A 25247-nucleotide genomic window follows, 5' to 3' on the forward strand; every position below is an offset into this window, starting at 1 on the left:
TATTTTATATTATATTATACAAAATGGTTAAGGATAATTCCTGGTATGAACTACTCAACACACATGTGTATGATATTTTGATATGTTAATATCTACTGATACTTTTGATAAATGAATAACACATGATTTGATAAGAAAAGCCTATTGTATGCATATTGAGAGTCTTGGTATAATTGGCAATGCAATAAGGTGGAGTATGCATACATAACACGAATGTGTTGATGGTGGTATCGTACTTTTAGGATACATTATATGGAACATATATGATAATGGTGCCTGCACGTTTATGATGTTGGTGTGATGTATCCTCATCGGTGGTACATTGATATTGTGTGTTTATAGTACTTGTACGTAATATGTGACACATGAATACATTTTATGGCACGTCTATGATATTGGTGCCTGCACCTATGTGATGATGGTGCGATTTATTCCTGATTATTGGTACAATGATGTTGTGTTCTACAGTACATGTACATTTACGATACTGGCACTAAAAGTGTAATATGTTTACTGGCAGTAAAACTGCATTATGTGCATACTATGACTCGCATACCTTGCATTCTCATTGGTATACATTGGGCTATGATTTGAAAGAGTGTGAAAAGTGCAAGTGATTAGTTCAATTGAAAGTAAATCTTTCATTGAACAGTTTGAATTGATACTATGTGCCTTACATGTGAAAAGCATAGGTTATATGATATGACTGAAACTAAAAAGTGCATGTTTGATCTATTCGAGTGAAAGTAAATCTTTCCTCGTATCCTATGATTTGGCATAGAGTGCCTTACATAGGAACTGCTAGTTTGCAACTTACAGTACGAGAAAACGGTTTGGAAGTATGTTTTATATTATCTGCTAATATATGATATCTGTATTATGTTTTACATGTAAAATATACATATGTTTTAATATTAAGTGTATACTTAGCTTATGATCATTTCACATGTAGGTAAAGAATAGCGAAAGGAGTAAGGAGCTGAGTTTTTCATCAATCAATTAAGGAATATTTACAGGTATCAGTAACGACACCCTAATGTATTTTAAAATTTTTCTAGCTGGCATGTATATGAATAAGAAGTGTCTATAACAGTGATACTTTTAAATTGGATTAGAAAAGCTCTAATATGTCCATGATGTTTAAATAATTTATAATGATTTATATGCGTGGATTTTAGTAAGACAAATATGGTTACAAATATGGATTTTATTACATGTTATGGTGAAGTTATATTTTCATAGGAGTAAAGATAAATTTTTATTTAGGCAGATTCTTGTTAAATGTTATAGTATTGAACTGCCAAGTTGCTACCTGAAATTAAATGACAAAAATATTTCAAAATATTACGTTTCGGTTTTACGTGATTTATCAATTTTAACTTATTTGATTTTGATGATTGATTTTAAAGAAACAAAATTTTACTGATTTTCACATAAGAAATGTTTATTAAAGTATTATGTGGCATCCCTTAATCGTATTTGGTGACAGGGGGTGTTACATTTATTGGTATTAGAATCTCATGTTTAGTCGATTCTAAGACTAAATCAGGCTGGTTTTGAGTTAAAAATTGTATACATGCCACTAGGATGTCGTTATTATTGATCTGGCGTTGGTATGATTTGATTGATCTCACTTTTTACTAATGAAAGTGGATAAGTGTAGTATATATATTAGATATGTGAAATAGATAGTTTGAGGTAAATGATCGAACATGAGGTTCGAGAATAAGCGAATAGTGGAAGTAATGTAGTTAATTACAACCCACATGTTCAGTTTGATTTAAGGTGATGCACTGACACAATAAGAAGCGCCAGTGTAAGATTAAGGAACCCTAATTCATACATGAGTATTGCATTGATTGAAGAAATGAGCATTATGATAGAATCAATCTTAAGTGACATATGTGCGATTAACCTTGTAGGCTAGGGTACGAAGGTGAGTCATACTTATAGAAACTGTCTGCTAAAGATTCAAAGAGTTGAGTTTTTAACGAACTTGATAAATTTACCTTTCGAGGAAATTAAGCTAATTTTGGAATGGATCACTTATCCCTCACCATGCGATTGTGGATTGTCGCTTAGAACGATTAATAAAGAAGAACTTGGAAGATAATGAGATAATAGTAAAGGGTAAATCCCTTATCTATTATGATATTCATTGTGTCTGCTAAGAAACTATTGTTACAAGGCTGTTAAGCTTTCTTAGTTGATGAGATAGATACTCAAGCTTCTGAGCTTAAGTTGAAAGATATGCTAAGGGCATGCATAATTGAATTCAAAGGATCATGGGAAAAGTATTTTCCTTTAGCAAAGTTTTTTTATAATATAATCCAACTATCAGACAATATCAAGATAACTCCCTATGAAGTCTATATGAACGGCAATGTCGAACTTCGAATTAGTATGAGCCTAAGGATCAGAACATAGTCGAACCTGATCTAATCAATGAGTTTAAAGATGAATTAAATATTATTCAAGTAATCTTAAAATTGTTGTCGATCGATAGTTATTTGATTTGGACCTAAAAAGGAAAGAGGTTGAATCAGATCAATAATAAAATAAGTCTCAAAATATCATTGTGGAAAAAAGGTATTTCTATTGGGATATAAAGGAAAATTAAGTCTACGATTTATCGGCCCACATGAAATGTTAAAAGAGTTGGTCTGGTGGTTTGTCAGCTAACGTTGCCTCCGGGATTAGACAAGATTCACATTTTTCATGTGATACATGTTATCACACCAGAGGAAATCAAGATTCAACCGGATATGACTTATGAAAGAAGAATCAGTAAAGATACTAAAGTATGGAATCAAAGAACTAAGGAATAAGACAATTTCGTTTGTTAAAGTTCATTAAAGAAATCATAAAGTGAGAAAGTTACCTAGAAAAGAGAAAATGAGATAAAAGCAATATCTTCTTATCGACAGATGTGTGATGAAAATTTGAGGAAAAAATTTCTTAAGGGGGAGAATTATAATACCTTGAAATTTTTACTAGTGACTAAAATGCAATTTTTGAAAGTTAAGTGGCTTAAGTATAAGTTTAGGAAAAAATTAGGGACCAAAGTGGCAATTTTCCCAAATAGAAATTTTATGCCATAAATGAATAGTTTACACTTGAGTATGGTATTTATGTGTATTTTCAATTTTGACCCAGAAATTGTATTAAAAGCTATTAAGTGATAAAGTCCGATAAAATATTTGGATAATCGGATTGAATCAAAAATTTAAGAAAGTTTGAAAGGTGACATTTAAATGTTAGTAATTTCATTTAAATAATTTTAATTAGTAGAATTTAACATGGATCATTGGATTAAGTCGATTTTCCAAGTTAAATAGGGACTGTTGGATTAAATTGATAAGATTGTGATTTTTGGAAAAGTGCAAGGATGAAGTTGAAAACTAGTTAAATATTTGCTCATGGATGATGTAAGGAATTATGTCATTGCATGGCATGGTGGTAATTATTAAGAGATTTTATGGGTAAAATGGTCTTTTGGCATAAAATGAATTTTAAATTCATTTTAAATGATTTAAAGCCAAGTGCATTAGATATTTTAAAGGAAAAATCAAGAGAAAGACCCATCAACCTCCTTGTGTAGCCATGACCTCCATTATTAAAGGTAAGAATTTTTCATTTTTATTTTCAAGTAATTTTCTTTGATTTTTGGATTAAAGTGTGAAATAGAGAATTAAACTACATCAAATTCTCTATCATTTGGTATAAATATTTCATGATTTTCTTGCTTGGAAGATTGAATTCATCAAAAGGGTGGATGATGAGCAAGTTGGATTTTAATGATTTAAGGTTTGATTTTGATGTAGTATATGTTGTTGAATTGTTTTCAAGCATGAGTGATGAATATAATCAATTGGAAAAGCTTATGTTGAATTTGGCCATGCTTAGGCTTTCACGAGAAAATTGAAATTCGATTGTTTTTTAATTAGATTTGATTGAGATTGCATAGAAATGATGATATGATGAGCTTGAATTCATGTTTGAATCAAAGTGAAAACTATGCCAAGAATGCATAGTTAGGTTCCACCATAGTGAAAAATATGTGGAAAATTATGAATTTTTTTCCAAGGATTAGAATTGATATTATAATGATTCTACATGCATTGAATTGTGATTTGAACTAATTTGAACTTTGTAAAATTATAGGGACCAATTTGCATATTATGGAAAATTGATTGATTAAAGTGTAATTTTTAAAAGTTGATGTACTATGCTGAAATTAAATGTTAGAATCTTGAGTTTTATGTTAGAAGGTTGATTGGGTCAAAATGGAATTTTTTCAAAGTTTGGGGACCGAATTGCAAAATGTGGAAATAACGGGTTTGAAATAGAAAATGATTATTAATTGATGTGCAATACTTGAATGAATTGTTAGAGTGATTGAATATGTTGTTAGAAGTTAATAGAATTACTGAATAAGCTAAAGATGCAAAATAATGAAATCTGCCTAGATTGACAGTAGATTTGGAAAAATCACCATAAATTCTATATAACTTAGTAGAAGATGTTTATACCATTGGATTTGTATGTCAGTCTAGTTTTGTATGAAATAAACGAATACTAATTTTAAATTTGGTACTAGAAGATATTAATTTTAGATTGATGATAAGTTAGAAAATTGGATAATAGTTTTGCTCAAAACAGATTTTGTTAGCTGGATTAGAAAATTCACCATAAATTGTATAAACAAAATTCAAAGAGTTCTTCATATGGTTATATTCGTATTCGAGTCTAGTTTTAAATAGAATAAATTCTAAGTGTGTAGTTTAATACAAATAATTAATTTTTTACGGGTATCACAAATTGCCAAATTAGGAGTTTGTGATAAATCATGCATTGTATGTTATTTTTATGTCATAGTATATTTAAATGTTTGAAATGAGGACACTCTATTATATTCTTATGATGATTGTGATGTTAATCATATGATGGATATGATGCTTGTATGTCAAAAAGAAAAGTGATTAATACTATTTTCATAATATGTTCATATTATGTGAAAATGAAATATTTCGGGTATGAACTGTCCAATGTATTTTGCATGATATTCTACTAAATGTTATGGATAATTTTGGATATGAACTGATCAACGTACATGTGTATGTGATACATGCATAACAAGGCTCAAATCAAAGGAAGATAGATTAACACTTCCAATTGATCCACGTGACCAAGCATTGGAAAAGAAAAATAACATAGCAACATAATTGTGAGTGCTTTTTGAATGGGATAACAATGTTATTTGGTCAACATGTCTTCTGGAGTTATGACCGACTATCTCTTATATTTCCAATTATTCTTGAATTGCATCAATCAATGTCGGGAACTCAAGATACACTCATTTTAGTGAAGATGATGCATGCAGAAATTCCTATACAGGATTTTGTAAATATTAAGAATTTTCAATATTTTATTGATTATCTGTAATATAATTTAATATAGGATGATGCATTATCTTTTATGATTAGATTTATTATTTTATAGGAACTAAGATAGAGTTAAAACAATTAACTTTACATTATTACTATTAGGACATCTTTTATTTGTTATTTTATTACATAGTTATGTTGGTGCAATGTATCCTCATCAGTGGTACATTAATACCGTGTTCTACAATACTTGTACGTAATATGTGACACATGAATATATTTTATGGCACGCATGTGATATTGGTGCTTGCACGTATGTGATGATGGTTCGATGCATTCCTGATTACTGGTACAATGATGTTGTGTTCTACAATACCTATACATTTACCGATACTGGCACTAAAAGTGCAATCTATTTACTTAAAGTAAAATTGCATTATGTGCATACTATGACTCGCATACTATGCATTCTCATTGGTATAATTTGGGGTATGATTTGAAAGAGTGTGAAAAGTGAAAGTGATTGGTTCAATTGAAAGTAAATCTTTCATTGAACAAATTGAATTGATACTATGTACCTTACATGTGAAAACCATAGGTTATATGATCTTAATGAAATTTAAAAGTACATGTTTGATATATTCGAATGAAAGTAAATCTTTACTCGTATCCTATGATATGGCATAAAGTGCCTTACATCTGAACTGCTAATTTGTAGCTTACGATATGTGAAAATGGTTTGGAAGTATGTTTTATATTATCTGCTAATATATGACATCCATATTATGTTTTTCACATAAAATATACATATGTTTTAATATATTTATTTTAAAGTTATAAATGTCTCACTAAGTGTATACTTAACATGTAATTGTTTCACACGTAGGTAAAGAAAAGCAAAAGAAGTAAGAAGATGAGTTTGACATCAATCATCAAGGAATATTTACAGGTATCAGTAACGACATCCTATTGTATTTTAAAATTTCTAGCTAGCATGCATACAAATAAGAAGTGTCTATAATATGGTAATGCTTTTAAATTGGATTAGAAAAGCTCTGATATGTCCATGATTGTCAAATGATTTATATGTTTGGATTTTAAAGACAAATATGGTTACAAATATGGATTTCAATACATGTTATAGTGAAGTTATATTTTTATGGGCGTAAAGATGAATTTTTATTTAGGCAGTTTCACTTGTTATATGTTATAGTATTGACTACCAAGTTTCTTCCTGAAATTGAACGAGAAAAGTATTTTTAAATATTACTTTTTGGTTTTACGTGATTTGTCGATTTTAACTAATTTGATTTTTACTATTGATTTTAAAAAACAAAATTTTACCGATTTTCTCATAAGAAATGTTTCCAAAAGTATTATGTGGTATCTCTGACTCCGATGACGGGGACGGGAAAAGGGTGCTGCACAACTTGTTCTTGCTGGTATAACTCCATGTATCACTACCATGTTGTTTACATCAAATGAAGTGAAGATAATAGTATTCCAACTTCCCCACTTAAAGCTCCTAGCCTGGACGGATTTCATGCATCATTTTACCAAACTTTTTATGATACAGTAGGTGTTGATGTAACTCATTTCTGTCTTGGGATTTTAAATGGCCATGATGGTGTTTCTCCTTAATGAGGCAATGATTGTTCTAATCCCTAAGGTATCCAATACTCAACTTATGCAACATTATCGACCAATCAACCTTTGTAATGTATTGTAAAAGATCATTTATCGGGTGATTGTCAACCGATTTAAATATGTTTGGTTGTTGTATTGATGCAAGTCAGAGTGCTTTTACCCTAGGGAGATTGATAATCGATAATACTCTTCTGGTAGCTGAAACTTTGCATACTTATCAGAATCATTGTTCCGGTCATCGAGGTCTCTTTACTCTTAAACTTGATATGGGTAAGGCTTATTTGAACAAGTCATGCTTAGTTTGGGTTTCATACACAGTGGGTGTCTCCGTTGATGTCATGTGTCTGATCTGTTGATATTGTTATTTGTGGCTTGTATATTACAAGTAATAAGTTGGATAAAGTCCAAGTGGTAGTCAAAATTGACATGAAATTAAGTTAATTTTACAACCATCAAAGAATTCAAATTCGAATTTACTACCACTAAAGAATTCAAGTTTGATTTTGGTCCAAGTTGACAAGTTGATAAAAGTTGAAAAGTGGCTTTGATGGACACCAAGTATTTGCAAGATGATTTCCAACTTGTATACATGGGAAATTATCCTTTGGTCCCTAAACTATTAGGTTATTTACAAGATTGATCCTTGAAGCTCAAACTATAAATAGGCCTAAGCACTTTCACTTGAAAGTATCCCAACAAGTTGTCTCTCCAATTTGTTTTCTTCATTTTCCCACTTTGTAATATTTTGGGAATTCTATGGAATTCCATTTCTTGTAATATTTTGTTCGATAGTGAAGTTATCATCCGTTGGTGGTGCCCGAGGAGTTGATGATATTTTCGTTGAACCTCGTAAATTTTTGTTCTCTCCATTATTGTTCTTTATTGAGATTTTCCATTATGTTTCAATATTCAATAGTTTGACGGGTTTGTCCGCTATGCAATTTAGGTAGTTTTAATTTTGATATTTCAGATCAATTTTGAAATTACGTTCGTGTGGGAAATAACCTGGTTTCCCCAACAATTGGTATTAGAGCTTCGGTTGAGGTTATCCTAGTGGTCCAATTACTGAAAAGATATAATTCGTACTATTGAATATTGTTCGTTAGAATTAAAATTTCAAAATATGAATCAGTTGAGACATCGAGTTCTTCATCTGGACCGATGAGGAGGGTGATGCCAAATGCAAACTTCTCAGTGGAGTTGTTCGATGGATCCAGTCATTTTGGCATGTGGCAAGGCGAGGTGTTAGACGCTTTATTCCAACAAGTTCTATGCATCGCCATTGAGGAAGAAAAGCTCGTGGATAGAAGAGAAAGAATGGGGGACAATCAATCGTTTGGCGTACAACACGATTCGATCTTTTCTTTACAGGGAGAAGAAATATGGCTACAAGAACGAGACTTCTGCAAGTAAGATGTGGAAAGAATTGAAGAAAAAATTCCTAAAGAAAAACTCTCAGAATCGTCTCCACATGAAGAAAAGATTGTTCATATTTGATTATCAATCAGTCACCAGTATGAATGAACAAATCACTGCGTTCAATGACCTAGTGGCAGACTTATTGGGCATGGATGAAACCTTCAAAGATGAAAATATGGCTTTGATGTTGTTTTCATTTCTTCCAGATGAATTTGAGCACCTTGAGACAATGTTGCTTCATGGTAAGGATATTGTTACCTTTAAAGATGTAATTGTTGTTTTGTATAGTTATGAGCTCAGGAAGAAAACAAAGAAAGAGAGCAAGTACGAAGTAGTGGAGGCCATGGTGGCAAGAGGTCGCTAGAAAATTCAAAAGCCAAAGAGGAGATGGAGATCAAAGTCGAAGTCCAGACTAGGAAAAGATGAATGTGCCTTTTTTCATGAGAAAAACCATTAGAAGAAAGATTGTTCGAAGGTGAAGAAGAAAGGAAAAGCTACTCCAGATGCATATGTTGTAGAGCATGATGCCAATGACTCTGACATATAATTGGTTGCTTCATCAACAATATTCCATTCAGATGAGTTGATATTAGATTTGGGTTTTACCTATCATATGTCCTCTAATCGGGAGTGGTTCTCCAATTTAGTAGAACTAAATGCAAGAGTTGTTTATATGGGCAATTATAATGCATGTAAAACTGTTGGGATAGTTTAATTTGATTGAAGAATCAAGATGGATCAACCAGAGCTCTAACTGATCCGATTCATTCCTAGTTTGAAGAAAAATCTCATATCTTTGCAGGCATTGGAATCCAAAGGCCCAGTAGTCACTATGAGAGATGGAGTTTTAAAAGTCACATCTGGCGCACTTGTGATGATGAAGGGCATCAGGAAAAATAATTTGTATTACTACCAAGGTAGTATAATTATTGGAGCAGTTGCAACAGCTTCTGGAGGTGTTGATTTGGACACAACCCAGTTATGGCATATGCGGTTGAGATATGCTGGAGAGAAATCCTTGCAAATTTTGGAAAAGAAATGATTGTTGAAAGGTGCAAAGGCTAGCAAATTGAACTTTTGTGAGCATTGTGTTATGGGAAAGAAAAAGAGAGTGAGGTTTGGAACCACTATACATAATACAAAAGGTATTGTGGAATATATTCACTCAGATGTGTGGGGTCCTTCCAAGACACCGTCTTCGGGAGGAAAACATTATTTTGTAACTTTTATAGATGATTTTTCCAGAAAGGGTTTGGGTGTATCCGATGAAGTCTAAAGATAAAGTGCTATGAATTTTCCTTAATGGAAAAATATGATCGAGAACCAGACTGATAGAAAGATCAAACGTCTTAGGATGGAAAATAGAGGGGAATATAAAAGTGACACATTCTTTGACGTTTGCCATGAGTATGGTATTGTTTGACACTTCACTGTTAAAATACATCACAACAGAATGGGGTGGCAGAGCGTATGAATCGAACACTATTGGAGAAAGTTTGATGCATGTTATCTAATGTTGGGTTAGGTAAGACATTTTGGGTAGAGGTTGTGACATACGCTTGCAATCTCATCAATCGTCTACCGTCATCAGCGATAAGAGGAAAAATACCATTGGAGGTATGGTTTGGAAAACCTGCTACTGATTATGATTCCTTACATATATTTGGATCCACTACTTATTATCATGTGAAGGAATCCAAGCTTGATCCGAGAGCAAAGAAGGCTTTCTTTATGGGAATCACCCATGGAGTGAATGGGTTCCATATTTGGTGCTTAGACACCAAGAAGATAATTTGTAGAAGAGATGTTACCTTTAATGTATCTGCCCTAGTAAAGAAGGTAACAATGAAGCTCCGCAGCAGATGGAGAATAATCCAAAACAGGTGGAGTTTCACCGATCGATGATCCCAGAAGTTGATGTAGCTGATTCTTTAGCTCAAATAGAAGAATTAGAAGACGAAGAGTATCAAACCCAAGAACTATTAGAGACACTAGAACCGCTCACAGTTATAAGGCCAAGGAGAGAAATTTGTAGACCTGCTCAGTTTGCTGATATGATGGCCCATGCTCTTCCAGTTATTGATGATGATACCCCTATCACTTACCAAGAAGCAATGAAAAGCTTGGAAAGTGATAAGTGAAAAAGTGCCATGGATGAAGAAATACAATCTCTCCGAAAGAACAACACTTGGAAACTGGCAAAATTACCGAAAGGTAAAAGAGCAATTGGATGCAAGTGGGTATTTGCAAAGAAAGATGAATCTCATAGCAAGAAAGATGTTCACTGCAAGGCAAGGTTGGTAGTTAATGGCTACGCTCAAAAGGAGGGAATTGACTACAATGAAGTATTTTCCCCTGTTGTGAAGCATTCCTCAATTAGAATATTGTTGGCACAATTGAATTTGGAGCTAGCTCAAATTGATGTAAAGATGACTTTCTTGCACGGTGATTTAGAAGAGGAGATCTATATCACTCAGCCAGAAGGATACAAAAATGGTAATTGTGAGAAATGAGTTTGTAAGTTGAATAAATTGCTATATGGATTGAAGCAATATCTGAGGCAGTGGTACAAGCGATTTGATAGCTTTGTGAGGAGGCAAAAGTACACTAGAAGCAAATTCGATCATTGTGTGTATTTGCAAAAGCTCAAAGATAGATATTTCATTTATCTTCTCTTATACGTTGACGATATGTTGATTGCTTCGAAGAGTCAAAAGGAGATAGACAAATTAAAGGCACAGTTGAATCAAGAGTTTGAGATGAAAGATCTAGATGAGGCCAAAAAGATTTTTGGTATGGAGATAAGCAGAGAGAAAATCTTTGTTTAACACAGAAGCAGTATCTAAGAAAGGTATTACAATGTTTTGACATGAATGAAAATAACAAACATATAAGTATCCCAATTGCTTCTCATTTAAACTTAGTTTTCAGTTATCTCCTAAAACTAATGAAGAACGAGAGTATATGAAAAAAGTTCCATATGCTAATGCAGTTGGGAGCTTGATGTATGCAATGGTGTGTACGTGTCCTGACATTTGACAAGCAGTTGGAGTTGTGAGCAGGTACATGCATGATCCTGGAAAAAGGACATTTGACAAGATGTTAAATGGATTCTACGGTATCTCCAGCAAACTGTGGATGTTGGTTTAGTTTTTGAACATGATGAAGTACTTGGTCAATTTGTGGTTGGATATGTTGATTCTGACTATGCTAGTGATTTGGATAAGTGTCGATCAACTACTGGTATTTGTTTACTCTTCCTAAAGCCCCAGTAAGTTGGAATTCTACTTTGCAATCTACGGTGGCTTTATATACTAAATAGGAGGAATACATGGATGTTTCAGAGGCTGTGAAGGAAGTAATCTGGCTTAACGGGTTGATGGAAGACTTGGGAGTTGTTCGAAGTCACATTAGTCTCTATTGTGACAGTCAGAGCACTATTTACTTAGCGAAAAATCAAGCCTACCATTCAAGGACTAGGCATATCGACGTGAGGTATCACTTTGTGCGTGAGATCTTTGAAGAATGAAAGATTATACTTCGAAAGATTGCTACAGCAAAAAATCCTATAGATATGATGAGCAAGGTGGTAACAGTAATCAAGTTCAATCATTGTTTGAACTTTATTAACATCCTTAAAGTTTGAGCACCTTCGGGTGTATGGTGCTTGTGAGCGCAATTAGAGACGCTACATAAGGATAGCTTCATCAGATTTGGGGAGTTGAAGAGTATGCTTGGAAATATCAAGCCAAGGTGGAGATTTGTTATGTGTGACTTGTATATTACAAGCAACAAGTTGGATAAAGTCCAAGTGGTAGTCAAAATTGGCATGAATTTAAGTTCAATTTTACAACCATCAAAGAATTCAAATTCAAATTTAGTACTACTAAAGAATTCAAGTTTGATTTTGGTCCAAGTTGACAAGTTGATACAAGTTGAAAAGTGGCTTTGATGGACACCAAGTATTTGAAAGATGACAAGTTGCCAAGTTGCCAACATGTGTACATGGGAAAATTATCCTTTGGTCCTTAAAATATTATGTTATTTGCAAGAATGGTCATTGAAGCTTGTAATATTTTGGGATTTCTATGGAATTCCATTTGTTGTAATATTTTGTTTGATAGTGAAGTTACCATCCGTTGGTGGTGCCCGAGGAGTAGATGATATTTTCTTTGAACCTTGTAAATTTGATGTGTTATCTCCATTATTGTTTTTTATTGAGTTTTTCATTGTGTTCAATATTCAATAGTTTGAAGTGTTTGTCCGTTGTGCAATTTAGGTAGTTTTAATTTTGACATTTCAGATCAATTTTAAAACTACGTTCGTGTGAGAAATAACCCGGCCGATTTACCTACAGATATAGGATCAAGGTAAATGGTCAACTCTATGAGATTATCTACCCTCACCGTGGTCTTCGCTAAGGTGATCCACTATCCTCGTATTTATTCTTATTCTGTATGGAGGGGCTGCCCTCTCTTCTCCGCCAACCATGTGCCAGTAGTCAGTTTCCGGATATTAGGTTGACTCGAGGTGGTCCTTCATTTCATCACCTTCTGTTCGTCGATTATTATCTCATCTTTGGCAGGGCTAATCACGCTGATGTGGCTACAATGCGATCTATAGTTTGCGTTTTGAAGAGTCTTCTAGACAACAAAAAACTCACCCTGCCTGTCGTGCTTTCTTGTCTAGTGTTTTGGGGGTTAAAGAGGCTACTGATTTCGAGTGCTATCGTGGCTTTCCTACGGTAGTGGGTAAAAGTCGTACGGCTAGGGTGATGAAGGATAAATCTTATCCTGATGGTGGTTTCCTCACTTTTGAATTGGTTGCTCAGCCTTCTTATACTTGGTGTAGTATCTGGTCAGTGAAGGGTATTCTGGAAGAAGGGTTGCGTGTACAGGTTGGGGATGGTACAACCATTTCAATCTTCACCGAGCACTGGGTTCCACATTACTCACCAGTAGAGCTGCACCGGTCTTGTTTAAATCCGGTTGTTTGGCTTGGGTCTCTGACTTGATTGGTCTGAATTTGTGTATTTGGAGGTTCCCTGAAGTTCATCGCCTCTTTCCATTGCCAATTGCTAGAGCCATTTTGTTGATCCCTCTATCGGTTGACAATACACGAGATCGATGGGTGTGGTGTCTGGAGCCTCATAGCCGATTCATAGTTATAAGGACTTACAACTACTTTCTTCAATTAGACCACCACCGGGCTTCAACTGCAACCCAGTATCCATCTTTTTATAAGCTGCTTTGGGCTCAGCCTCATATTTTTATATGGAGAGCCTATCGTAACCTTCTGCCTTGTGCATCTAATTTTTACCTGAAGCATGTGCTCGAGAACCCAAACTGCTTCCGTTGTGGTCAAGGACGGGAGTCTATTCTATATGCCTTCATCGCGTGTAATCATCTGCAATCCACTTGGGTTTGTTTGGGTGGTAGCAACTCATCCAATAAACTGCAACTGATTTCCGGGAATGGTTATTGTCGGTGTTATCCAGACTTGCTAGGGTGGATATTCCACGCCTTTTTCTACTTCTGTGGTCCATCTGGGGTGCCCGTAATAGCCATCTTCATCAGGGATCTGTTGTCTCTGATGTGGAAACTCATGGCTTTGTAACTAGATATATGGCGAACATCACACCTGCTGCACCTCCTCTAGATTTGGTTCATCGCCATATTGTCATATTCTGGTGTCCCCCACCTTTGGGTCTGGTAAAGGTCAACTTTTATGGATCATTCAACCGAGAATTAGGGGGGGTGAGGTCGTTTGTGTTCTTCGAAATTCTGATGGACATTTCTTTGTGGCTTGCTCTTGGAGCATAATTGATGCCATGGATGCGTTTCATGTTGAATATTTGGGCTGTCTCGAAGGAATGTATTTAACAGTGTCTCTGGCCTATCAATTGGTTATTGTGGAAGGTGACTTGCGTTCCGTCATTTCCAGGGCTTCTACGCTCCTAGGGATGACTCTTATGGGGGTTCTATTTTGGATCACATTCGAGCTCTTTCCCAGTATTTGGATGTTTGATGCTTTCAACATGTTGGCCGCTCCGGGAACTGGGTTGTCGATGCACTTGCGCGTGAAGGCCTCGCCTCTGGCTCCTCTATGAGGTGGATCAACAACGCCCTCCTTTTGTGGTATCTTTGCTTACAGCTGATAGTGTCTCTTGATGTGGTTTTTTCAGCTAGGTTGCACGTAGCTTTAGTTGGTTTACATGCTTGTACATACTTTTGTATGGCAATAATATTTTGCGTTTACCTAAAAAAAACACCTCATAAAGGTTAAAGTATGGTTTCGACCAATATGTATATATGAACATATAGCTCTAAGGTATAATAAAAAAATAATTATGAGACAATGATAATAAAGTAATTTTCTTGTATACTATATTTTAAGGTATTAGTTCATTATTCCCATAAATATATAGACACCGAACTGGAACAGAGTAAAGATTCAGAGATGAAGAAAATTCAAAACTAGATAACGTCGACTGAAGTGAATAAAATAAGAATGTTTAATCAAACTTATGTATCCGGCAAGGGGTATAAGTACATGGATAACTAAGGAAAGCAAACATCCACCAATCTTTTATATGAATACCCTTTTTCAGTACTGGCCATCTATTCTCGTTGCCACCCTTGTCATCGCCCTGTGATATATAAACTTATCAGTCAGAGCGGAAAGAACGGCGGAGTGCCGGAATCGGAGGCGCATGGCCAGTTATCGGGCACCTCCATCTCTTTAGCTGGAAGGAAATCCTTTATAGAACACTTTTTGGGTTATCTAAAAAGTATGGACCGGTGTTTAGTATTAGACTCGGATCCCATAAAGCTTTGGGGGAGGGCAATATGGAAATGGCGAAAGAGCTTTTGACGGTCCATGATAAGCCTTTCGCTACCAGACCAAGTTTATCTGCCTCGAAGCTACTAGGTTATAACTATGCCATGTTCTGTTCGCTCCTTATGGGGATTACTGGCGTGAGATTCGCAAGATAACCACCCTCGAGCTTCTCTCAAACCATCGGCTTGACATTTCCAACTTCAAGCAGACACGAGCCTCGGAGGACGAAACGCAGAGGAGAGCAGTGGTTTGCGGATTTAACTCATAATCTGGCGTTCAGAATAGTGGTGGGGAATAGATACTACGGAGACACCGCTAATTCTAATGAAGGAGAGGCGCGTCAATGCCAGAAATCGATAAAGGAATACTTTCACCTGTTTGGGACGATCGTTTTGTCTGATGCCATCCCTTTTCTTTGGTGGTTAGACGGACCTCGGTGGACATAAGAAATCCATGAAAAGAGTAGCCAAAGAATTGGACGTTTTCGTCCAAACCCTGGCTTGACGAGCATAAACAGAAAAGATCGTCTGATGGCGAGCGGAGGGAAGATCAGGATTTCGTGGATGTGATGCTCACTATCAAGGAAGATGCTAAGCTTAATGGCTTCGATGTTGATGCAGATACTATCACCAAAGCAAATTGCCTGGTAACCATCTTAAAACATGACTCCTATTATTTCTTAGAGTTGATTGCATCACTTGTCCTCAAAGTATGACCCTCATTTTAAATTGGTCGCTACACTTTTAAATATTTTAATTTCATTCTTAAACTAATGACTATCATTTTAAATTAGTCCTCAAATGTTTGAACATTTCAATTTCATCCCAAACTATACACATATACTAATCAAATCCTTTGTTTAAAAACGTTAGGTCAAGTTATATTATTGTATGTTTAAAAAACAAATTTTAGGTTCAACTATGATTGAAATTAATTACATATTTAGATGAATTTGGGGATGAAATTGTAATATTAAAAAGTTTGGAGACCAATTTAGAAAGAGGGTCATATCCTGGTGATGAAATTAGAATGTTAAAAAGTTTTAAGGACTGATTTAAAATGAGAGTTATAGTTTGAGGAGAAATGATTCAATTAACTCCATTTCTTAATTAAACAGTAATTTCCGAAGGTTTTGTTAACTTATTACGCTTCTCTCTTCTTTGGGCAGAATTTGATTCTAGGTGCAGCAGACTCAAACATGGTTCCACTCATTTGGGGTCTAGCTCTGCTTCTAAACAGTCAACATGCCTTGAATAAGGCGAAAAGAAGAATTGGCCGTCCACGTTGGAAAAGACAGGCACGTGGACGAGTCTGATATCAAGAACCTGGTTTACCTCCAAGCAATCGTCAAGGAAACACTTCGCCTATACCAACCGAGCCCTATACTTGCCCTTCGAGCAGCCATGGAAGAGTGCACCCTGTCGAATGGTTATCACGTAACTCCGGGCACCCGCTTGCTGTTAAACGCTTTGCAAATCCAACACGACGAGCGTGTTTGGACCACCCCTGAAGAGTTAAGGCCCGAGAGGTTTTTGACTACACATAAAGACCTTGATTTAAGAGGTCAGAACTTTGAACTCCTTCCTTTTGGGGAAGGACGCCGGGCCTGCTCAGGCGTCTCACTGGCTCTCCAAGTCAGTCATTTGTCGATGGCTAGCGTGTTGCACTGCTTTGACATTGACACACCTGGTGGCCAACCCGTGGGTATGACTGAGAGCGCTAGCTTGGCAAATGTGAAGGCAACGCCACTTCAAGTACTCCTTAAACCCTGCCTTAGTCCTCAGCTTTATCAGCTTTAAGTCAACCTATGTCCTATGGACTAGAAAGCTGCAATATGAAGTTTTAATGATCATTTGGGAAAATCACTCTTACTGTTTGTTGAAAAAGTTTCAAGTCCCATTTTCTATTTATTATTAAACTGCCAAAACAAATGCAATATTTCCGTTGTGATATCATATTTATTGACATAAATTTATTAGATTTTGAAACAAATTGATCAGATTCATGCTTCTTAAGATTAAATAAAATAAGCATAAAGAAAACGACATGTAATGAAAAATTATGTATAGTGCCAAAACAGAGCTTAAAAAAGGAAAAAGAAAGACATCTGTGTGCTAAGTTAATAACAAAACAAAATATAAATAAATAAAATAATTACATCATAGTGTGCTATGTTAATAATAAAACAAACTAGAAATACATAAAATAAAGACACCATAGCTTGCTAATTGGGGAAGTTCTGCTGTGAACAGGACTAATATACGGCTAAAAACCGGCATGACTGGTTAAATAGGTGACCGGTTAAAAGCGTTACCGGAAATGTTATACATTTTCATCAGAAATGTTATTTGTGTTGGTAATAATAATAGTAATAACCGGAAATATTATCGTCATAGGTAAAATATGTAAAAAAAAATATTGATTTTAACATAACCAGTTAATTACTGAAAACATTATCAACCATAATAACATAACAAATAACGCTTATGTAACGTAATACGTAGCACCTTCTTTTTAAAGGTGATGGGGCCTTAGAAATCTGATGATAATAAAATAGGTTAATTACTTGATTTGTTATCAATATTATCAACATATTAGGTAGCGCCTAAAATGTTACCAAAGTTTAAGTTGATGGAGCCTTAAAAATCCGACGATAACAAAATAGGTTAATTAATTGAAACATTATCAACCATAATAACATAACAAGTAGCGCTTATTTAATGTAATATGTAGCCCCTGTTTAAAGCTGATGGGACCTTAGAAATCCGATGATAACAAAATAGGTTAACTACTTGATTTGTTATTAATATTATCAATATATTAGGTAGCGCCTAAAATGTTACCAAAGTTTAAGCTGATGGAGCCTTAGAAATCCGACTATAACAAAATAGGTTAATTACTGGAAATATTATCAACCATAATAACATAACAAGTAGCGCTTATTTAATGTAATAGGTAGCACATGTTTAAAGCTGATGGGACCTTAGAAATCCGACAATAACAAAATAGGTTAATTACTTAATTTTTTTTCAATATTATCAATATATTACCGTGTACATTGTTAATTTATCTATTACTTTAAAGTAATAGGAATCGGAATTATAAGAATTGATACTTATAAGACAGTATCGATACTTGTACGTTTACGCCTATTTTCATTAAACTAGTAGAAACGTTTACCGTGTACATTGTTAATTTACCTATTACTTTAAAGTAATAGTCTTCAAAATTCGGCGATTTTCCCGATATATCACTGGTGACCGGTAATATTACCGATCTAACACCAGTCAGACTATATTTCCCGATCTAACACCCTTAGCAGTAAAGCGCGCCCCTGCACCGCGCTATACGATGATTTGGCGCCACGTGAGGTATAGTGCGCCCCCTGCACCGCGTTATACGGTGAGCTGGCACCACGTGGGTATAGCGCGGCCCCTGCAGCGCGCTATACGCCACGTAGGGGTATAGCGCGGATCAGGTACCGGGCTATACCTTTACTCCTGACATAATTTTATACAGCGCGGGGCAGGTACCGCGACATACCTTTAAACATAATTTTATATAGCGCGAATCAGGTACCGCGTTTTGTATAACTTTCCTCGCTATAAACACCATTCTCCGCCGGTTAATTTCTCACATCTCTCCTCTCAACTTATAAATTAATACAACAATTCCGTCAACGAGTCAATAATTATGGCAATCTTCTCATATTTTATTTAGAAATTCGTGCGATTTTTCGTTATAAGGTAATTTTGTTATAATTTTTTATTATATTTATTGTTTATTATGATTATTTGAAAAAAATATTATACTAATTATTTTCAATTAATTTTTGTGTTTGTAAAATTGGAAAGCGGGAGCGTACGTCGAAATAGTTTTGCGGTGTAGGTAATAATATTAAATTATATTATTTAATTTATTTACGTTGATGTGTAAAAATGTTATTGTGTTATATGTTCGTTCATATATAATTTATTAAATCAGGTTTGTTTCATTTATTTTTTTTCCAGATTTAATAGTGCCGCATTTTTAAACTCAAAATATGGCGCGACTTTCAGTTATTGTTTATTATGATGGTGAAATTCGAGAAGATGAAACCGGCGTTGTTTTCGTATCAAATGAGCGTGTTAAAATATCATTCAAGAGAAACATAACTCTTGAGGAGCTGATAACGAAGATTTCGAGGAAGATTCATGTTGGAAGTAGTAGAAGAGTGTCGTCGTTGCAGTATAGATTTCCAACATCATTGTTGCCATTAACTTATACAACGTTTGAACTTTCGAACAATGATGATGTTAAAATGATGGTTGAAGCTCAAAGTAATTATCAGACGCCGCTATTGAGATGTATGAACATTTTGTTCAAGTGCGTGCTGTTCGGGGTCAATCATTAAGCTCCCACTATGGGCTGACTGAACAAGTTGATCAAGTTGACAGCCCGACAACAGTAATGTGTAATAATTTTAATGCCATAATGGGGAGACATTCATTCGCAACTCCTTACGATATGTACCGAGGTAGGTTCACGAACAATCCGTATGGCAACATCGCATCCAGTTCAAGGGGAAGGCATTCATCTGCAAATCCCTTTGACCTTAATATGGAGATGCCATCGACGCAACCATCTGTGCAGTTTCCATTTGATGCGATGGCTTCAAGCTCTAGGGGCAGGCATTCAACTGCGAGCTTTTTCGATCTCAATGTCGATATGCCTTCCAGTTCAAGGGGAAGGTGTGCAAGTAGTAGGTTCTTCGACCTAAATGTGGAGAGCATGGAGGAACCATCATCTCCACCAGAAGAACCGCTTCGTGAGCCTGGTGCGGATGGTGCTGAGAGTGGACTATTCATTGACCCAGAATCACCGTAATTCAACTCCGATGATGATGAAGTTCCAGGAAATGTGGCACAAACTGACCCTCCTGCACACATGTATGAAGCTGATTATGGTGCAATGTACGGGCCAGAATTTACGGGTATGCCTCATCTCGGTGACTATGGGTATTACTCATCAATAAATAATGGTGAGTTATCTTTATGCATGGAGTTTTCAAGCAAAGGAGAAGCGATGATGGCTATCAAAAATTACAATATCCGTAATTCTGTTCAGTCCAGAGTAGACCGTTCCACGACCGAAAAATATGTATGCTACTGTGCCCAGCGTGAAAACGGATGCAATTGGATGGTTCGCGTATCGAAGAGGAAGAGGAAAAACAACAGATGGGAACTAACAGTATACAACGGTCCTCACACATGTTGTGCTGGAGGGGTCAACCAAGATCATCCCAACTTGGACTCTAAAGTGATATGCCAAGCCATCATGCCCATGGTCAAAGCAAGCTCTCATATAGCTGTTGCAGTGTTGATTTCAGCTATACAATCGCAGTATGGGTACACTGTCTCCTATAAAAAAGCTTGGTTGGCAAAACAAAATGCCATTGTCAAACTTCGTGGTGAATGTGATGCATCTTACAACGAACTTCCAGGTTGGTTTAGGCTGGTGCGAACGTTGAATCCTGGGACAATTGTGGACTTTGAAACCTCCTATGCATACCATAATGATCGAGTTCTTCGCGAACGATGCCAATTCTACCGGGTTTTTTGGAGTTACCCACAGTGCGTTAATGCTGTCAAATACTACAAGCTTGTGGTCCAAATCGACGGGACTTTCTTGTATGGAAAATACAAGCAAGTTTTATTATTGGTAGTTGTCCAAGATGACAATCGCAACATTCTTCCAGTTGCTTTTGCTCTTGTCGAAGGAGAAGATACAGCTTCTTGGGCTTTTTTCCTCCGAAATTTACGGGCACATGTTATCACGAGGGAAAACATCTGTGTCATTTCAGATCGCGGAACTGGGATCAAAGCAGCAATGGAGTCTTTGGGTCCAATGTGGCAACCACCCTTTGTCCAACATAGGTATTGTCTTCGACACATTGCCGCGAACTACCATGGAAGGTACAAGAAGAATGATGAGCGTCAATTAATTGTGCGCATGGGTAAGTGAAACTTAGCAAGTTTGTTTTCTTTCGATCGTTTTAATTTTGCAAAGACAGCAAGTTAGTAAGTTATAAATTTTTTGATTAGGTTACGAACTACTTCCTCGAACGTTTGAATCAATGTTTTAATTTCTTCGTATCACTGGTTCTGACTCCTCGCTGTCATCATCATCGTCGTCATCGTCGTCGTCGTCGTCGTCTTGCGCAGGTACATGAGGAGATGATGACGATGAAGAACCTCCGTAGAATAAGGACCCTGGAGGTGTATGACTGACTATCTCGTCGGCCTGCGAAAACTGAGAAAACTCATAAAACCCAGACATCGCTGAGTGTAAAAACTGTACCTGAGGCGGTGTCTGTGTTGCGGCCATGGGTGATGAGGCTGAACCTTCCAAATATCCAGTATATGAACCCCAAGTCGGGTCTGCAAATATAGACTTATAATAGCCTCCAGGAGGGGTCATCTGTGACGGTGGCGGTGGCGGGGTCATAAAACCGGGTGAAGACGGCGGCGGCATCTGGTAATGGAAAGGCAATAGCGGTATCATATATGGTTGCGGTGGCTGCTGGGAAGGTCCTGCTGGTGCAGCTGAGGATGAATCAGATGCACCTGCTCTCCGTCCATGAGTCGGGGGACGATGGTGCTGTGTCGGTGAACGTGTCAATCGACGTCGTGGAAAGGTCTGCCCTCGTGCATCCTCGGGAAGTAGAAACGGTTTCCCGTTACTGTTGAACCACTCATAATAATCCTCAGCATACATCAAGAGGTCATCAAAAATGGGCTCTCTACGGGGAAGGCACCGATGTCGATCCTCCCACAACACGACCCACCCATGATGCCTAACCAGCCAATCTGTGTCTGTCTTGCCGCGTCTGTCTAAGCTATGCAACTCGTCCATATTGCGAGGTGCTTCCAGAATTGGTTGAAAACAACCAAACTGCCGGAGCACGCGATCAGTGGAGTGCCACTCGACGGTCGCATAACATATCAGAGGGACCATCGCCATCCAAACATCTAATGGACCCCTCAACTCAGGTGGGATCACCGCCCTCACATCATCAGTAGAATATGGCACTCATTCAAACTAAAACAAATAATATATAATTTTTATCAAAATAATAATCTAATTATATAATTATAATCTATAATCGATTTTTAAACATTAAAATTCATACCTGTGTGCCAGCCTTCTGATCGATTAGCACCCTAATCTTTTCTAAATCATCAGGTAGCTCCTGATGTTTTTTCCTATCAGTAGACCACCTATTCAAGGAAAAAAATTTGTTATACACTGTATAAAATTATTAATATACAAAATCAGTTTTATAATTACCTCAAAAGTAGTGGAAATACGAATGGGTTCTTCACAACGGAACATAAAAAGGACAATCGATACCATGCCCAAGACTGCAGCAGCAGGAGACATCCGCCGATAGCATTATGCCTGTAGTCAGTGGCTCCACACATCTCCCTGTACAGCAAAGCCAAAACTACCGAGCCCCAATTGAATGATCCGGCGAGACGAAAGTCGCTAAGATGTCGTAACCACATGCAGTGAACTAGGTTGCACGATTTGTCCGGCATCAGCAACCCTCCTATCAGCTGCAGTATGCATGCCCGTGCATACATCTTAACCTCATCCTCAGAGGTGTCTGCGCTCAACTCCCGAAAATTGGCATCTAACCAATTTAACGGTATCCTACCTCCGATAAAATTTTCTGGGACACGTCCTAGACTATCCCGACACAAAGCAGTCCAAGAACCGGAAGCTATCCCCGATATCACATCTCCATCCACCGGAAGCCTCAGGTGCATAGAAACATCCTCAAGCGTGATCGTGCACTCTTCGCATGGAAGATGGAATGTGTGGGTCTCCGGCCTCCACCGCTCTACTAAGGCAGAAATTAGGTCTGGCTCTATCTTACAGTGACCCTGATATCTACCTATGTAACCGAATCCAGCCTCTACTAAATACGGTAAGAAACTGCTGTGTATCACTAACTTAAGATTCATAATAAAAGGATCTAATACACGGTCCTTCTCCTAAAAATAAATAATTACAAAAATTAATTCTTAATCTAATAATCATGCATTAAATGAATCAACTAATTATTACTAATAATTTAAATTAAATTAAAACGTTAAAATGTTACTGTATCAGCAAAGTGTCGAGATATTTAATTCTTAATCTAATAATCATGCATTAAATAAATAACTAAATATTACTAATAATTTAAATTAAATTAAAACGTTAAAATGTTACCGTATCAGCAAAGTGTAGAGATATATGATTTCCATCCGAGCGAAGTAGACTGTCTTCCATTATACATCTGCAAAAGAATTATATTAATAAAATATTAAATAAAGTAAAAACATAATAGTAAAAATATTATAAAATATACCTTAAAAAGAGAGTATTTGAGAGAAATTTAGAGAATTTGAGAAAATTTGGTGTGATAAAAGTGATTGAGGATGGGGGTATTTATAGGGAGGATGGGGACCTGAGTAATTAGGGGTATAGCGCGCCCCCTGCACCGCGCTATACCCCACATGTCAGATATACAGGTATAACACGGTGTAGGGGTTGCGCTATACCCACGTGGCGCTAGCTCACCGTATAGCGCGGTGCAGGGGGCGCGCTATACCCCACGTGGCGCCAAATCATCGTATAACGAGGTGCAGGGGGCGCACTTTACTGCTAAGGGTGTTAGATCGGGAAATATAGTCTGACCAGTGTTAGATCGATAATATTACCGGTCACCGGTGATATATCAGGAAAATCGCCTCAAAATTCCACAAATCGATACTTGATGTTTACGCCTATTACCATTATACATTTTACCATTTTCATTGTAAATTAACCTAGTACTTTAAAGTAATTGGTTTCGAAATTACGGGTATCGATACATTTTGCGTGCAAATTGTTGAGAAGCATACTGGACTAAAAGTATTGATACATATATATAAAAGTATTGATACTTGTTATATACGCCTATTATCATTATATCGGTAAACTTTTTATATTGTTAATTTACCTATTACTTTATAGTAATAGGTTTCAAATTCCAAGTATCGATACTTTGTACATTGTATCGATACTTTTGACGTGCAAATTGTTTGAGAAGCATACTATAATAAAATTATTGATACTTTATGTTTACGCCTATTATCATTAAACCAATAGATTTTTACTGTTTACATTATAAATTTACCTATTACTTTAAAATAATGCATTTCAAAATTCTAAGTATTGATACTTGTTATATGTGTATCGATACTTTTTGCGTGCAAATTGTTTGAGATGCATACTGGAATAAAAGTATCGATACATAAAACATAAAAAGTATCAATACTTTATGTTTACGCCTATTATCATTAAACCAATAGATTGTTACCGTTTACATTGTAAATTTAGCTATTACTTTAAAGTAATATGTTTCAAACTTCAAAGTATCGATACTTTGTTGCGGGCAAATTATTTGAGAACCATACTAGAATAAAAGTATCGCTACGGATATAAAAAGTAATATGTGTATCGATACATTTGGAGTGCAAATTGTTTTACAAGCATCCATACTTACAGAAAACGTGTATAAACTTATAATCAAAATATTGATATTTACATTAGTGGTATAGGTACGTCTAATTAAATTTATTGCATTTGGTATTTTATATAATACGTATTGATACTTTATGTTTACGCCTATTATTATTATACCAAGTATCGATACTTTATATATGTGTTTTGATATATTTTTGCGTACAAATTGTTAGAGATGCTTACTGGAATAAAAATATTGATACCTATATAAGGTCGACAAGAAAATTAGGCGATGTGGGTTCTGCAACGGTGAGGGACATAACAAAACAACATGCCCTTAAGTAAAGCTCAATTTGGAAACAAGCACACAACCTACATCAACAGATTTTTTTGATGACAGAATAGAATGGTCGTACG

General features: G+C 36.0%; 1 pseudogene; it reads left to right on the forward strand.

Annotated features, from left to right (window-relative positions):
• Window positions 1–12910: 12910 nt before the first annotated feature.
• Window positions 12911–17092, forward strand: LOC120139352 (annotated as a pseudogene).
• Window positions 17093–25247: the final 8155 nt, after the last annotated feature.

Source organism: Hibiscus syriacus, unplaced genomic scaffold (assembly GCF_006381635.1).
Source record: "Hibiscus syriacus cultivar Baekdansim isolate YM2019G1 unplaced genomic scaffold, ASM638163v2 tig00110744_pilon, whole genome shotgun sequence".
Taxonomy (NCBI): Eukaryota; Viridiplantae; Streptophyta; class Magnoliopsida; order Malvales; family Malvaceae; genus Hibiscus; species Hibiscus syriacus.